Below are 17428 nucleotides of genomic sequence, written 5' to 3'. Positions count from 1 at the left end.
GCAAGGAAACCGGAACTCATTGATGTACTGTTAATGTGGCTAGGGGCAAGTGATGAAAAGGCAGAGGCTTTAAAACTACATGAAGAGGAAATGGCAGTCCTGCGAGAAGACATAGGGAAGATGAGACAGGAAATTGAAATGATACAGAGAGAGATTGAACAACGGGATAATGACGGGGTTACACTCCCTCAGAAATACCCTCTGTCTTCTGCAGGCTCTTTCGAACAGCTGGTGCCCTGCTTGCACTTGAAAGAGGGAATCGAGAAAACTGAAAGTGGAATTGTGGAGGTAACAGATACGTTGTTTGAAGAAATGAATGAGCTTTGTGATGACGAGGTCACTGATGGGGAGGAGAATGTTGGAAGTGAGGAGGAAACAGTGGACCTAACTGAGACATTCTTTGTGGATTGGGAGGAACTCTACTGTAGTGAAGCTAATGCTATTGATGTCAGCACATGTGAGGGACCATCTGAAAATGCCCGTGATTTGTCTGTGTGCAAGGAGACTGTTGATGGTGTTGCCTTTGAACCTGAGAATGACGCTGTAGCTCTGGGCAGTACTGACATGTGTGAGGTGGTAGTGCAAAGTCTTGAAATGCATAGCTTGGGTGAGAATGGACAAGAAGCTGACCCCGTTTCTGAGAATGAAGTGTCTGATGTTATTAGTTTGCCTTTGCGTCCTACTGCCGAAAAGATTGAAGAGAATGCTGTTTGTGACAGGGATGCCCATGTGGATACTTGTGAAGCTGCTGAGGGCAGTGTGATGTACAATGAAATCCTGAACTGTGAGAGCTCTGACCTGCCTGTGGGAGAGGAGCCACAATGTACCTTAGCATCTGATGGATTGAAAATTAATCTCCTGGTGGATCCTAAACTATTGCGTCGTGTGTATCATCATGAGGTTTATTGGACACTGCCTGTGGGTTCACATGAACCCATGTGGTCTGTTTCGCAGTCATGGCAAATTATACCCAAGCCTCCAGTTAGGGGTGGCACTGGAGTGCTTTGGTGGGTTGTAGCGATAACATGAGAGCCGCTATGATTGACCGGATGGCTTGTTGGGTTTTGTAGTTTTCTCAAGGTTTCCCATATGTTTGTTGGATGTCCGAGGAAACTATTCTTGTCCTTTTTAGTTCTGTTTTAGAGAACAGTGTATATAATGTGTAAATATGAAAGAAAATAGGAAAATGTGTAGAGTTTAAAAAAAGTATAAAAGATTAAAATGTTTTTTTAATTAAAAAAACATGGTTTGAGGGGGGAAGGACTGTTACGGAGGGATATTGTAGTTGCATGTAGACTAGACAGCACACTACCACATCCACACCACATGGGGGCACCGGCTACCTTTTGAGGCTCTGTGCCTTTAAAAACAGTGGAAGCCATTTTGAAAGAGGAGTGGGAGAACACCTGAGAGGTTGGCTGGTGAACTGGTGAGCACGAGGCACCTGCTCGCACGCTGGAGCATGTTTGGCCAGCGTTGGAGCTACCCTGCTAACAGAGCTCACAGATATATGGACCCTGACTGCATGTGGGCATTTGTGGATACTATGGACCTTTGCATTTTATGGAAGATCGTGAGGTTTCCCTCACAATGATGAACACTGGAGGAGAGCCAGCTGGAGAACGGCTTGGGAGATTGAGCTGTCCGTCAATGAAGACATGTGCTTGGGTTTGCTTGGAGATCTCAGGTATGTTTGGTCACCCCCTCACACCACATCCATGCACTTAGTATCATACATTACTGACTACCACGTTTAATGCACACATAATGTTAGGAGAGTTAACAGGGAGAGAGTTAACCTTCGTAATATGTACATTTTTTGACTATTTGGCCTAGACAAGTGATCCTAACTTTGTCACGGAGGGCTGGGTTCTGACATTTATGTGTGTGAATTTCATTTGACTTGCAAAACTTTACAGGTCCCATAAAACAGTCTCATGCTCAGTGTGTATTAATCTCACACTTGGGCTACCTGAACATTAGTTTTCACTCATGACTTGTGGTTTGTATAACTTGTTTTTTTGTTCATGCTTTATGCATCCAAGTCTCACACATACCTGTTCACTTTGGTTAATTGGATGGGCCCAGCACTATTGACTATTTGAAAGCTGTGATACACGTATATTCTCTTCATTGATTGAATGACTGCACCCTGATGGTGAGAGTTGAAATGCACCGGACAGTCCTCTTGTTGCCTTGAAAACAGTAAAAATAATGAAAACAGACTGCCAGTTTCACCCTTCTTTTTTGATGTTTGCTACCCACAAAGACTGCTAGATTGGGGTGCTCTATGACGGTGGAACGGTGGTAGCCTAAATGTTTGTTTAAAATGTAACATTTGAATGGGCAGCATGAATTCTGGAAATGAGCAACTAAAAATAGAACACCGTGCACCTGTGGTGGTCAAATCCACAGGAGACAGACTCCTTATTCGGCTCATAACGAGCACCTGCCAATCGTCACCAGTTAATGAGCAATTGCGCACACCGGAGATTATATGAGTGCCCAAGTGAGATTGCGACTCTTTTGCTGAGAGTTGTCTGTTTCTGCATTTTCCAGGCCTGGGATCACATCGTGGCGTTGCCTTGTGAGTTTTATCTGTTGTCTGTTTTTAAACTGTGGCCATTTGCCTACCGCTTCGTTTGGTTAGCAATGACAAATGTCCCATGTTAAATATCCCACTTTGCAACACACCTTTACACGTCTTCAAATTCTAGTTCTACAATTCTAGTGAGTTGGGCCTATTGGATAACGTTTGTTTTCAATTAAGATTGACTTGACTGGCTTCGTGTTTTTTAGGCCTACTTGAAAATAGGCACACAAAAAAGCTTGGTGAAAACATGTGGGACCATGTGTGTGCTGTGCTGATGTCAGGTGGATAGACAGCTGACATCGCAGACAACTGCTAAAAATTATATTGTTTTCACATAAGGGCAGTCATGGGTGAGCGGTTAGGGCGTCAGACTTGCATCCCAGAGGTTGCCGGTTCGACTCCCGACCCGCCAGGTTGGTGGGGGGAGTAATCAACCAGTGCTCTCCCCATCCTCCTCCATGACTGAGGTACCCTGAGCATGGTACCGTCCCACCGCACTGCTCCCCATGGGGCGCCACTGAGGGCTGCCCCCTTGCACGGGTGAGGCATAAATGCAATTTCGTTGTGTGCAGTGTTCACTTGTGTGCTGTGGAGTGCTGTGTCACAATGACAATGGGAGTTGGAGTTTCCCAATGGGCTTTCACTTTTTTCACTTTTCACATAGACTACCTCCACCAAGGAGGTGATCTTCGGAGTTGTGTGTTTGGATGTTCGCCTGTTCATTCATCCTAAACTTTACCATGGCAAGGCCCTTTGAAAATACTTTGAAAACCGTTGTGTTAGTGTTGCTGCAACTTGCGCTGCCTGCCACAGGATGCGCACACAAGGTGAATTGAAGGTCTCGAGGAGCTGTCCCAAAGGCTCTGAAGCCATAGCCTACGTGCGTGGCCATCAACACACCAAAATCATTCAATGTATAATAATATAGCCTATAATAGACTATGGCATATCAGCGCAGGCCTTAAGGAGTTCATTGTTCTCGGTCTGTTTTTCCATGCCGGATGGCGATTATTAATTGTAGGCCTATGGTAGGCCTATGCATATCAGCGCGGGAGGAGTTAATTGTTCTCCGACTGCTTTTTCATGGCGGATATCATGGTGTGCGCGTCATATGTTGCCTTCAACCTTGTAAGGGAAGGCCAGTGAACACCCCTAACCACTTAAGTCTATAAGGTGCACACTTAAAAAACACCTTGTTTTCTAAAGAACATTGCCTATTTGGACATGCCAATAGACAACCATAGTAAAGCCATTTCAGACAAAATCTAGGTCAGCCAAATAATGGAGACAGCAGCAAACATCAAAAAAAAAAAAAAAAACTGTTAGGGGAATTCGAAAAAATTGCAGGCAACTCAGAAAAGGGGCTTAATGTTGAAAATGGTGCACTTGTCCTTTAACACCTGTTGATTAAATGTGAATGGTCATATATAGCTCTTTGCTACAATCTTCTAGATAAAGGCTTGTGATTGTTCAGTCTGATTTGTAGTCTTGCAAACTTTATTTTTATAGATATTTATTGATGACCTGTTTGCACAGTTCCTACATTTTTGCACATTTCTGTATAACTAATTTCTTTTCTTTGTCTGCATGTCTCCCTCCAGGTTTTTCACCTAAGAGAAAGGACCACAACTCCTGAACTGTTTCCCTGTGCCGACTTTTTAATCGCATCAAAGTGGACTTTAATATAAAGAAAAAAGAGGAAAATCTGCCAGCGGACCACCGCCTAACCAGTGAATCACCCTGCTGACTAGTGGACAATCTCCTGCTGCCAGTGACCAAGACGCAAAGACTCCACTCACACCACAACCCAACAGAGAGGGAAGACACTAACTGGATTGACGGCCTCCACGCTTCCTTGCTGCACTGGATGCGTGATGTGAGTAAAAGGCCCATATAACATTTGTGTTTTTTAACCTAAGAAAATGCCCTTAATTGGTTTACTTTCAGTGTGACAACGGAGAGGACTAAAGATCTATTAAAGGGGCATTCCACCCGTGGAGACATGAATATGTATTGAAAGTGGGTCATATATGTAGTAGAATAGTAGCATAAGTTTCTAATTTGGTGCCTTCTTGGCCGAAAAAAGGCAGAACATGACTTTTTAGTGCTTGTGGATTTGTGACGACAATCCCCATAATGCATTGCAATGTTCAATTTCCACAGGCCACACCCAGGCAGCTCTGTCAGTGACTTCCTGGAGCCTCAATGCCAGTGATTTCAAAAGCACTGGCACACTGATCTGTGATGGGTCTGTTAGAGCATTAGGTCCAACCTCCTATGGGCCTGGTTGAAAGGGTGGGAAAAAGGCTTGTAATCTCAACAGGAATCCACCTCTTACACTTCCTCCTACAATGATGCAAAATGACGATTTTTACATCATTGTAGGAGGAAGTGTTAAGAGGTGAATACGGATTTCTCCTTTCTCAGTTGGAATTGAGAGTGTTGCACGACCATTCAAAAGTATGACTGGGTGTCTAGCAATGGAAAGCCTAATGCAAATGGGTGGAGTGTCCCTTTTAATATACTTGTATAAATTGATTCTCATTTCGTGTGTGTGTGTCTGTCTTTACAGCTTGGCACCAGCATGGGCATGGCCACCACGGTGGAGGTTTTCCTGAGATGGTCATCTGCATCTTCTCCATGAAAGATGACAGGAGGAATGGACAAATGGGCTCTACATCGGCTTCTCCACCATCATGGAAGTGAGTGTTACACATATACACTAGCATTGCTCTCTCTCTTATAGTATGTAAACAGGTGTGTCAAAATACATACACTATTAACATTATTGAATTACGGTTTTTGGTTCAGTCTGATTTCTAGTCTTGCAAACTTTTTTATATATATTTATTGATGACCTGTTTGCACATTTCCTGCATTTTTGCACATTTCTGTATAATATATTTCTTTTCTTTGTCTGCATGTTTCCCTCCAAGTTTTTCACCTAAGAGAAAGACGACCACAACTCCTGAACTGTTCCCTCGTGCCAACTTTTTAATTGCATCAAAGTGGACTGTAATATAAAGAAAAAAGAGGAAAATCTGCCAGCAGACCACAGCCTAACCAGTGAATCACCTGCGGACTAGTGGACAAACAATCTACTGCTGCCAGTGACCAAGACGCAAAGACTCCACACACACCACAACCCAACACAGAGGGAAGACACTTCCTGGAGGATAAGAAAAGAGAGAAAAAAAACTCTGGAAAAACTGGGGGGGAAAGGCTTGAAGAAAGGTTCCGTCTCCCGCATTGCTTAATCTCCCCTCTTGACATTCACGAACCTATTAGCCACTCTCTATGTCCATGCAACTGTCCTGACCAGCCGTAGTAGACTCCTGAAGCTCCTTTTATCCAATAGCTCTTGGACTGCTGCTACTGTTAGTGGTGGAGTTCTAGACTTGGACTGTACATTGTCCTGAACTGCAATTGGGTGTTCTGCCTTCAGGTGTATTTGGGTGAGTACTGCAGTGAATGTTTTCCTCTACATTTTAGTGACCGTGCATCTTGCTTGTGCGGCAGCGTCGTTCACTGACTTTGTTGACCACAGAAGGAACTGTGCACCGCATTACCACTTGGGACTTTCAGTTAGGTCTTCAGGACTGTCCTGATGATGTCTACTGTGTTCACAGCACCTGGAGTCCATCAGCAATCTCAGTCAGTGCTGCTCTGGATCTTGCCAACTCTGTTTGCGTAGAAGGTTTGGCAACCATAACTTTCATGCTGTATGGCATCCAAGATGTTCTGGCTGTCTACTAGTTGACATTGATTCGGCAGTGCTTTTGGTAGTACTTCTTCAGCTGTGCTGCAAAGACTGCTCTGTACATCTTCGCCTTGATGGAGTCACCCTTGTGGTCAAGAGGATTCAGCTTGGCCTTGGCCTCAACTAGCCTCACGATGACACCATGGCTGCAACTCCACCACAGGTACATCACAGTACCAGTAGAGTCGGGTAGAATAGAGTAGATTAGAGAGGTAGAGGCTTGGCTTAACAGCTCTCTTCTGGTGAGTAGTCCTGGTGTCTGTTCTCTTGCTATGTCTTTCAGCAAGTTCTGGCTGAGGCACATTCTTTCTTTCTTCTTGGAGAAGTTGATCTCCGTTGACGTCTGAGATTGGTGGTGAATTCTAGGTACTGTGGGCATGGCGGGCGTAGTCCCCCGGGGGGGCAGTCATGATTGCCTGACTGGGGGTTGAGAGTGGCAGTCCGGTCTGGGGTTCCTTCGGCTTCCTTGGGGTGGGTGGCTAACAGGGTCAGTGGAATGCCTTACCGCGCAGACAGGAGGCAGTGTCATTGGAGTGTAGAGGATGGCGTTCACTGCAGTGCTTACACAGGCTCAGCTGGGGTCATGACAACCGGGTGCGGTCCGGAACGGTGCATGGTTTGGGTCAGGGGCTGCGCCACCAACAGTGGCAGCAGTCCAGGAGCTGTCGAACAATAGGCGCTTCGCTGGTCTAGAGCGGCTGGTCAGGGCAGTTGCATGGACATGGCGAGAGGCTGGGGGATTCCTGAGTTCCGGGAGGGGGAATGGGGGCAATGCCTTCATCCGGCATCATCACTGTCAGAGAGGAGGAGGATGTCAACTTCCCTCACACGGCCACTGCAGGGGCCTTTGGGGAGGACCGTATAGATTTCAAAACAGTCGACGACAACACCTACCTCCTCAAAAGACTGCAAGAAATGCCAACACAAGTCAGCCACTTCTGGAAGTCCTGGAACCAACTTGCAGGCCTGAACCTGTTCACCCACAGCAAGTTGCACACTGCAAGAAGAACTGTTGCTGTTGGAGATGGTTTGTCTTTGCGACCAAAATGCATCACAGGGACAAAGTGACTACTGCGAAGGCATTGTCTGGGATGTTCTTGGATGTGCTCAAGTGAAGACTCCAAAGCAAGCCAAAAATCCTGGGACCCACAAGGTACCACACTGCATCGGGATGCGACGGCTCATCGTCCTCCGTCGGCAGAACCCTGCTCGCCTGATTGGTGCAATCTTCCCATATCACACGACGCCAAGATCCAGTGGGAAGTGTCATGGTGGGCGGTGCCTGGGCACAGGCTCGCTTGACGGCCTCTACGCTTCCTTGCTAAACTGGATGCATGATGTGAGTAAAAGACCAATGTAACTTGTTTTTTAACCTCAGAAAATGCCCTTGAATAGTGTACTTTCAGTGTTACATTGGTGATGAATACAGAGAGGACTAAAGATCTATTGATTAATAAGATCTATTAAATATCTAAATTGATTCTCATTTCATGTGTGCTTCTGTCTCTACAGCTTGGCATCAGCATGGGCATGGCCACCACAGTGGAGGTCTTCCTGAGAATGCATATTGTCATCTGCATCTTCTCCGTGATGGATGAGCGGAGGAACGGACGTATGGGCTCTGCATTGGCTTCTCTGTAACACTCACTACGATGAGGTGTGCCATGATGGACCTACTCACATTGCTCGCTCTTTCTCATGGTATATAAACAGATGCGTAAAAATAGGGGGAGATATTGGATTGAGTCACCAGCACCCACCAGGTACAGTGAGAACAATAAGTATTTGATTCCTTGCTGATTTTGTTGGTTTGCATACTAATGAAGTCATAATCATTCTATAATTTTAATGGTAGGTGTGTTCTAACATAGAGACAGAATAGCAAAAAGACAATACAGAAAATGCATTTAAAGAATATATATTAATTGATTTATATTTCATTGCCAACTATTACCAGATAGACACTTCCAATCAACTTGTCATCTGAATTAAAGACGCCTGTAAATAGTCACCAGCGGTGTGTGTTTGTGACCAAAATGCATTGCAGGGGCAATTCCAGCTTGACAGAGGGGTCAATGTGACAACTGCAAAGGCATTGTCTGTGATGTTCCTGGATGGGCTCAAGTGAAGACTCCAAAGCAAGCCAAAAACTCCTGGGACCCACAAGGTACCACACTGCATCGGGATGTGACGGCTCATCATCGTCCTCCCAGTAGAACAAGTCAGCAGAACCCTGCTCGCCTGATGGGTGCTATCTTCCCATGTCGCACTGCGCCAAGATTGAGTGGGAACTGTAGTGGCAGGCGGTGTCTGGGCACTGACTCACTTTGCTTGACGGCCTCCACGCTTCCTCGCTGCACTGGATGCATAGTGAGTAAAAACCCAATCTAACATTTGTGTTTTTTAACCTAAGGAAATGCCCTTAAATAATGTACTTTCAGTGTGTATTCGGAGAGGAATAAAGATCTATTGATTATTAAAGATCTATTAAATACCTAAATTGATTCTCATTTTATGTGTGTGTGTCAATCCAGATTGGCATCATGGTCATGGCCACCACGATAGGTCTTCCTGAGATAGTCATCTGCATCTTCTCCGTGATAAATGAGAGGAGGAATGGACGTATGGGCTCTGTATCGGCTTCTCTATCACCATGGCACACCTCATGGAAGTGAGTGTTATACACATGCACCCATAGGCGGCGCTACAGCAAGACTCTTGGGGAAGCTTAAAAAAAAAAAAAAAAGAGAGGGGGGGGGGGGAGTTGCAAACGTCATCGGAGAGACTGTGGTAGGAGGGTCTGGGGGCACTTTATCAGTCGCCACGCGAGGTCCTAATCGCGACTTTTGATATATTATCTGCATGACATTATATGCTGTTGAAACAAAATGATGAGCAAATAAAACGGAACATTTCCATGCGCAACTATGGGTCTTGCTCGTGCGCCAATGGAACTCTCAAACGCGACAGGCACACACACGCACACACACACTGGAGGCAGGAGAGGAAGACGGCTATTTGCCAGACCATGGACTATTATCTCCCAAAAATGTCTCGAGCAATCAAATCATACACCCGACTGTCCACACCTTTGTTTCTATTGACATTTTCATGCGCTAGGTCACTCTACCTCAGACCGGTATAACTCCCAATCAAACTCGTAAAACTAATGACGAGGCAAAATGCGCACACACGGGGAAAGACAGGAGAGCAAATAAGCCAGCTGACCATATCATGCCCAAAAATATCATATGGGGCTCTCATATACTACAGGCTGTCTTCAGATGTCAGTTTTGCAGCCCAAATAATAAATATGCTGTAATTTTGAATTTCTAGTTGAAGTAGCTTGTAATGTAGTTCGCTACATTTTACAGATGGTTGTAACTAGCTTAATATTTCGATTGGATGTAGCTTGTCTAGTGGAGCTAAATGTTAGCTTACTAGGTTCTACAAATAAGTAGCTTGCGCAGCCAGACAATGTTCTCGCTGCCTCGCACTGTACTGTCCACTCCAGTCACACGCAGATGCCCAACAAACGCAAGCGAATATACACACATTACATATGGTAACTAAACCACCCTGGCAGGCCACCGTGAATTCAGGAAAGGTGTGCTTTTTTGAAAGTGGTGTTCGCTTGGCGACAGGATAGCACAGGTGTTTTGCTTTGTGATGGCTAGTTAGACGGAAGACAAGTAGACAACTACATCGAACAACATTGACAACAACATTGCCACCAAATAGTAAACTTAGCGCTTCGGCGAGCACATCAGGGGGAAAAAAACGATTTCCTACCTTATTCTGTCCTGTTAATTCCTGTTACTTGAAGATAGAGGCAAAATATCCATTTAGATTCGCCAAATAGGCTATCCAGACCATTTGATATGTAGTGTGGTTGAATAACGAATGCTAAAGAGTAAAATGTCAACATTGTGACCTATGGCTGGTGGAAAAAAACGAATGATCTATAAATGAAATGCAGTGGAATCCCAATTTATTCTAGAGGTCATTGCTTTATCAAGATATTAAACATTCCAGATTTCATTTTAAGCCACAAGCCCGCCTCACTGCCTGGCTCTGTTGAAGCCAGTAGAACTGACACCTGATTGGTTGGCCGCAGCATGACATCGCCGCAACGAGGCTAGATCTACTAACAAGGTGGATAGGCACTTCAGCAGGAAACCCTCGTTCTGTTTCCTTGTGTGTGCCTGCGACACTCCATCGCAGGATATTAAAAAAAACATGATTTAAAAATTTCATTTCATTTATTTCTTATGACAACTTTGGGGAAGCTAAGCTTCCCCTAGCCTCTTAATAGCGCCGCCCATGCATGCACCTGTTTATACTATGAGAGAGTGAGCAAACTATTGGTAACACTTTAATGGCACAGAGGATTAAAATCCTCTGGTATGTGTTATCTTTATCTTTAATGGTATCTTTGCTTGAGAAGGAACTTGGGCCAGAGACAGAACACTTCAGAATAGGGCTGCATGATTATGGAAAAAATCATAATCACGGTTATTGATATAATTTTCAATAAAATCTGCAAAAAATCAAGATGAAATATAACCAAGAATGAATTATATACAGGATAAGCAAAATAAAATGAATTGTAATCATTATGTAAAGGCAATAGCATGAAACTTAGGTGGACAGATTTCTGGCCAGAAACACCAGCCTGTCAATATGTTCTGGCTTCAAGGACGCTCTCAAAGGTACGTCACTATTGCCACGATTAAATCACAATTGAAATCACGACTTCGATTTCACGTTTTTATCACGATTTTCGATTATTTTCGATTAATTGTGCAGCCCTCCTTCAGAAAGCGTCCGTAGGAATGAACAGGGGCAGCTTGTTATGCCAATATGGCACATGCTTGCACCTGGCTGACAACAAGAGCCAATTGCTTGCTGAACTGCGCTGTCATTTATCCAATCAACTCGCTGCCTCGACTCACCTGGGGCCTCATGTACAAAGAAGTGTGTGGATTTCCTACCAAGAAAGTGCGGACGCGAGCTTACGGACAAAAAAATCTGGATGTAGCTAGTGCGTAACCAGGTTTTACAGTGAAATCTGGCGCACATGCACGAGCACCCACGGGCCCAAGTCTCCGCCTTGCCTCCTCCCTTAAATATTCTATATGAATATTCTAATTAGTATGAACAGACCCATTCGTGTGTATTCATAGGTTGAAAGAATGAGAAAGGGAACGCAGGAAGGGGAACGCGGGAAATGCATTTCATGATGCGAGGTGAAGGCGCTGTTTCAAAGGTAGGCTACCCAATTTGAAAGCAAAAAGGCTGCGTGCAATAGCCTAACAAAATTACTTTGGCGTGTATAGAATCAGGCATTGGTAATACTTAATGTGTGAGGACTGCGGAAAAAAACTCTCATGTTATATTGGAGTACAATGCAGGTTTCCCCCCAATTGATATTTACAAGCCATAGGCCTACATCAAAACACATTGCGATGAGGCAGTCGCCAAGGCTGCCGAGAAATATTTATGTCGGGTATAAATATAAAAGATGATGCATGCACACATACGCCACATGTATGGATAACCTGCAGCCAATACTCAGTTAGAAATTCACCTTTTAAGTGATGGACTGATTTTACAGTAGCCTTATTAAAAGAGAAAGACAAGCACTGCGGTGAGGACGTTCCCAACAAATGCGAGAAGACACATCGCAGATGCCGTAGTCCAGAAAATATTCAATGTTTAATAGCTGCCAAATACTTGAAATAATACTGCTGATGGGAATCTGATTTCTTTGTAATTCCAGGATAGTTTCATGAGTCCGCTTCATTTTGACCAGCTGCCTCAACGATAATATGGTTGAGGTGGTTTTCTTCTCCTTTTTAAAAAAAATCAAGTGCCTCAACATTCAAATCCACGTTGAACTGGCTGCATTTTTGCAATATTTCCGACCGTGTACAGCACAGTTGCGCTGCATGCCTCTGTGTGCCGCCAAAAAGGCGAAATGCACCAGTTGTTGCAACTTCCACGCTTACGGCAACTTCCACAGCAGCCCTGAAATTCAAATGGAGATCCGCAGTTTTCCAAGTCTAGTCTGTTTTAGTATATCTGAACGTGGCCGTGGAAAACAATGTACGTATTTTTTTGTCCGTAAGTGAGCTTCGTACATGAAGCCCCTGGTCTGACTAATCTGAAATTGCGACCCAAATTGCGACCCTGAGGCGTAGCCAAGATGGCCGCAGAGTGAAAGGACTTATTGTACATGACTTTGGCAAACCTTAGGTGGCCCTGCACAGGCAATCAACATCTGTCTGATTTAGGATATGATTGTGAGGTGCTGCAGCCAGGTGACACGAAAGCAACCAGTTTGGCATGAACTCATGTCATGTTTGGAGGAAGAACAATGCTGCCTATGATCCCCAGAACACCCTCCGTACCATCATGCATGGAAGAGGAAACATTATGGTTTGAGTGTTTTTTCTGGCCAAGGCACAGCACAACTTCATGGCGTCAGCAATCAGATGAAGGGGGACATTTACCATAAAATCCTGAGTGTTAACATCCTTTCCTTCCCTCCACCACTAGACTGAAAATGTGCCTTGGATGAGTCGCCCAACATGACAATAATCCACAAGACATTGCCTGAGGATACTTCAAAAAGGTAATTAGAGAATTTCAGACAAGCAAGCCTATTACACAAATTGAGGGATTTCAAAGTCCGTCGCTCAGGAGTTAAGAATTATGTCTTGATGGAGTGGCACTGTCTGATGTGCACCACGCCTCGCTTAAAATATTTCTCCGAAAACCTATGCTCAAGAGTTATTAGATTTTTGTATGCATCTCTTAAAGTTTACAAAACCATTTCTAAAAGTCTTGATGGTCACAAATCAATGGTTAAAGAAAGTGTATATGAATGGAGACTGTTAAGTGTTTCTTTTGTCCCAGGTGATCCATCAGCCTGCAAGAATTACTCCGAGGACAGAGCACAGAGTCCTTAATGATGTTATAAATGATCCCAGAGGGCCAGCTGAAGACTTACAGAAAACACTGGAACTCATCACCATCTCTGACATATCTACAATACTGAAAATAAACAATCAGGTACGTTCTGCAAAAAAAGTTGTTGCTGCAGAATTACCCAAGTTGAACAAAAGTTGAATAGTTTAGACTGAGGAAAGGAAGATATTGTCATTTTTGGAGGAAAATTTGGAGAACAACCCCTCACCAAAACCACTTCTCCACTTTTAACCCTCCTGTTACCCTCAAATTTTGGAACATCCGTGATCCTTGGGGTCAATTTGACCCCAATCACTTAAATGTCTACAAAATCAGCATGAAACAACATGTTGGCACATGTTTATGTCTCAGATATGTTATTGCTCTGTTGGTGACATAAAAAGTCCTTTCAATATATCCTAGCACCCCCACACATAGCCTACACACCAAAAAAACTTCATCCATTACTAGGCGAAAATTAGAAAAAATAGCAATAAAATGTCATTAATTGGTCTAAAAACAGATGGACACATATTATTATATGATTATATATATATATTATTATATATTATATAGATTATATATATTATTTTAATTTTATTGGCTCCATATACTCCCTAAATATGAATTTCTATAACTTATAACATTTGAAAAGAAAAAACAAATTTGATTATCAAGGATATTATCTATCTATTACCATATCGGTCAATTTGACCCTAAAAGAAATAGACATATTTCCAAACATTCAGAAGGTTTTTTTAAGTCCAACATTCTTTTTTTTAACCCTTGTGTTGTGTTCAAAAGCTGCATACACCTGTGGTGTTCGGGTCATTTTTGACCCGTGATAGCAAAACTCAGCCATAAAATACCTAAAAACACTAGTTCTCATCAAACATTGTTTTTCATCTCATAGCTAGCTTGGTATGTATTCACATCCATGGAAATAACACTTTATTTATTCATCTTTTTGACTTAATGGGTCTTTTATCTTACATTATGCAAATCGTTTTTGAAGGCCAAAACTATCAAAACCTGTATAAATTTACCATTATTACTTCCTAAAGTGATACAATTAGTGATTATGTTGTCCATGTATTACAGCTGATATGAGGGTACAACAACCCCAGATTTCTTGTATTAGTTTTTCTCTAATATTAGAAAATGTCATCAATGTGACATTTGTGGTGTTCGGATCCAAACCAACCCAAAGAGTTTTATAGCAGTATAAAGAACAAATGTCAACTAAATTAGTTTTTCAGTGCATAAAATGAATGTTTAAATATGTTGACTTGGTGTTTTTTAATATTTATAAGATTTTAGTGTGGTAAATATGCGAAATAACAATTCTGTCAGTCACAGCTATTCCGCCAATCTAATACAAAGATATAGGAAATGAACACCTCAATGAAGATGAAAAAGTCACACTATTCACCTGAATCCACTATGCTATGAACATGGACCATTGTCTCATTGCCACATCAACTTTATGGAAAGTGTAAGACCAGTTCTACATGTTTGGGTGCCATTATGGATTTTGATACGTTTTTTGGACAAAATAATGTGCAAAAAATTATTTTGCAAAGAAATTTGCAAAAATGATCATGATAGAATTGCAGAAATGGATTCCCTGACCATGAAACATATAAGTAGACACCAGAAATACATCTGTACTCCTTTCACAACAGGAGATATGACATTTTGTAGTGTGTGGGACTGTCCGGCGGCCATCTTGGATTTGTAATATGAAAAAGCTTGCAATTTTTTTTAAAGGCAAGAAATATATTTTCCTCACCATGAATAACCAAACTGAGGACAAAGGGCAACCAACAGCTTTTCAGAAATGCAGCCGTTGCTGTTCCTGAGTTTTCTATGTCAGGTAGCACCAGTTTATAGCCAAGGCTGCAGACAAAGATGTCAATTTGGAACACAATACTGAAATGAGGAGAAGAATAGCACCATTATATCTCTCAACTAGGGATGCAAATTATCGATTAATTCATTAATCATTAGTTGATAGCCTTATCGATCGACTTACGATTAATTGATAAGCGGCGTTTTCACCCCAAAATCTTAATGTTTCTCGGAAAAAAAACTACTAAATCTAAAAATTTTAATTAAAAATTTAGATAAAATACCACATTTAAATTCATTCAATTCTTAAATCCAACGGTGATTTAAATATTCCCACTATTCACACCCCTCTTCAAACACACTCTTCCCATGCCCATTTCACCTGGGTCTCTTGTCAGTTGAATTGTCGATTAATTGCGATTAATCGATTAATCGACTTTAATCGATCAATGCATTAATCGATTAAAAAACATTAATCATTTGCATCCCTACTCTCAACATAGCAAACAACCTTGAGATCGTCTCCATCTAAAGAAGTACAATGGCTTGTCACCATCAGAACAGTCCATTTCAATATTTGGATCACAATCAGAAAGCTTCTCTTCAAATATACCATCACTTACAATTATGTATGCTGGGCACAGAACAGCATGCACAGCAATGCTGACTATATTTGACCCTTCTTATACTAGTGTTTGTGTGTAGTGGGAGGGTGCAAAAGTAGCTCCCAGGGTACAGGAATGGGGGGGGGGGGTTGCTGTGGTGGGTGCCATGATGGTGCTTTTGGTACAAATAGGTTCAGTTGGTGTATTTTGTCAAAATGTCAATGCTGTATTATCCACCAATGTACAAAATGTTGCCTTGAATTCGTTTTAGGCCTCCCTCATATCATTAGCATTTTTAGTTATAAATATATCAAAATATTCAGAAGAAACATGGCTGAATAGCTTATTTTCATGTATTTCACATTATCTAAACAGATTTTAACATTTATTTGCAAAATATGAAAGTTCCTTTTATGTTTTATACACTTGAAACAATTGGGGTCAAATTGACCCCAAGGGACACGGATGTAACCTAAATGTGTACAGCACTTAGGGAAAACATTTTTGCAGAAATTTCACTTCACATTCATCCCATATATTTAGGAAAAGTCATCAAAGATGAGGCAGAAGAAATATGTGTAACCGGTGGTTATCCTGAACTTTTATTCTGACGGGGTAACGACGCTCCCCTTTTCCTTCCGGTGGGTAGCGTATATCATTCCGGTGGTAACTAGCTAGCAAAGAGGCTATGTTTTTGATGCTGCAGAGTGTAGCGTGGGGTACACCGCTCTCTCTCTGTGGTTGAGCCATCGTACAGGAAAGGTAGGCGTCCTTCTCGGTTGGTTTATTGCTCTTTTTGGTGCATTGTAATGTACTTAGTTGTTGGTTACTGACACCATTTAACTTAATTGTAGCCCTGTCCATCGGCGGCTGGCGTGGGGTCGGCTGCTGTTCTGGGATGGTGTGCTGAGCTGGGCAAACTCAAGGTAAAAGATGCGTTCTGTACGCTTCTCTCGTGTGTGCGAACGTAGTCTCTGTTGTGACTGATGTAGTGTTACTCTATCACAGTGTCGCTGGTGATGTTCTTCCACTTTGTGTCCTGTGTGGTTGACTGCTTGCATGCCGCTTCGAGAGAACCAGAGGTAATGCCGGCATTTTCTGTAAGAGTTTTCGACGCTTAGCACTTGACTTGTGTAGGGAGTTGTGTGGGGTGGGAGTGGGGGTGCTCCGCAGGTGTGATGGCGGGACTGGCAGCGTGGTGCCTTTGATATCGCGCTGTGGTGTCGTGGTTGCACCTGTGGGAGCGCCCACATTTCCACAATACACAACTCCTGTTGAATCGAGTTATAAATGCCGTGCCTAATGGTAACTTTCTCGTTAAATGTACATAGGAGGAGATGGTGCCTTCGACTACACTGATGCAGTGTCACTAGAGAAGGGGGGCATCACTGTTCTTTTCCCAACCTTTTGTTTTGTTTTGTCCTATTGTGTGATTGATTAATCCTGTGCAACCTTTTCATTTTGACGTCCAAGACGAAGGGGCTTGTGTAAGTTTCACTCTAACATCCGAGACGAAGGGGCTCGTGTAAGTTTCTACTTAGTAACCGCCAAGACGGAGCTTGTGTATATGATTAGGGTATGAACACTTAAAGTATTACTGGGAGACGTATCTTAAATCTCAGACTCCTTTTGGAACCTATACTTGCT

At 42.9% G+C, this 17428-nt stretch overlaps 1 long non-coding RNA gene across 2 annotated transcripts; it reads left to right on the top strand.

Moving 5' to 3' along the window:
- Positions 1-16370: 16370 nt before the first annotated feature.
- On the top strand, positions 16371-17225 carry LOC134439869 (uncharacterized). Of its 2 annotated transcripts, none has more exons than XR_010032888.1 (3): positions 16371-16543; positions 16636-16863; positions 17113-17225. It is a non-coding gene; the product is annotated as an uncharacterized LOC134439869 (long non-coding RNA). The 2 variants fall into 2 exon arrangements; XR_010032889.1 differs by having other exon boundaries at positions 16371-16707; positions 16790-16863.
- The last annotated feature ends 203 nt before the right edge of the window (positions 17226-17428 follow it).

This window comes from Engraulis encrasicolus, chromosome 23 (assembly GCF_034702125.1).
Source record: "Engraulis encrasicolus isolate BLACKSEA-1 chromosome 23, IST_EnEncr_1.0, whole genome shotgun sequence".
NCBI lineage: Eukaryota > Metazoa > Chordata > Actinopteri > Clupeiformes > Engraulidae > Engraulis > Engraulis encrasicolus.
Note: the sequence above shows the minus strand (reverse complement) of the source record. Positions and strands in the feature narration are given on the sequence as shown.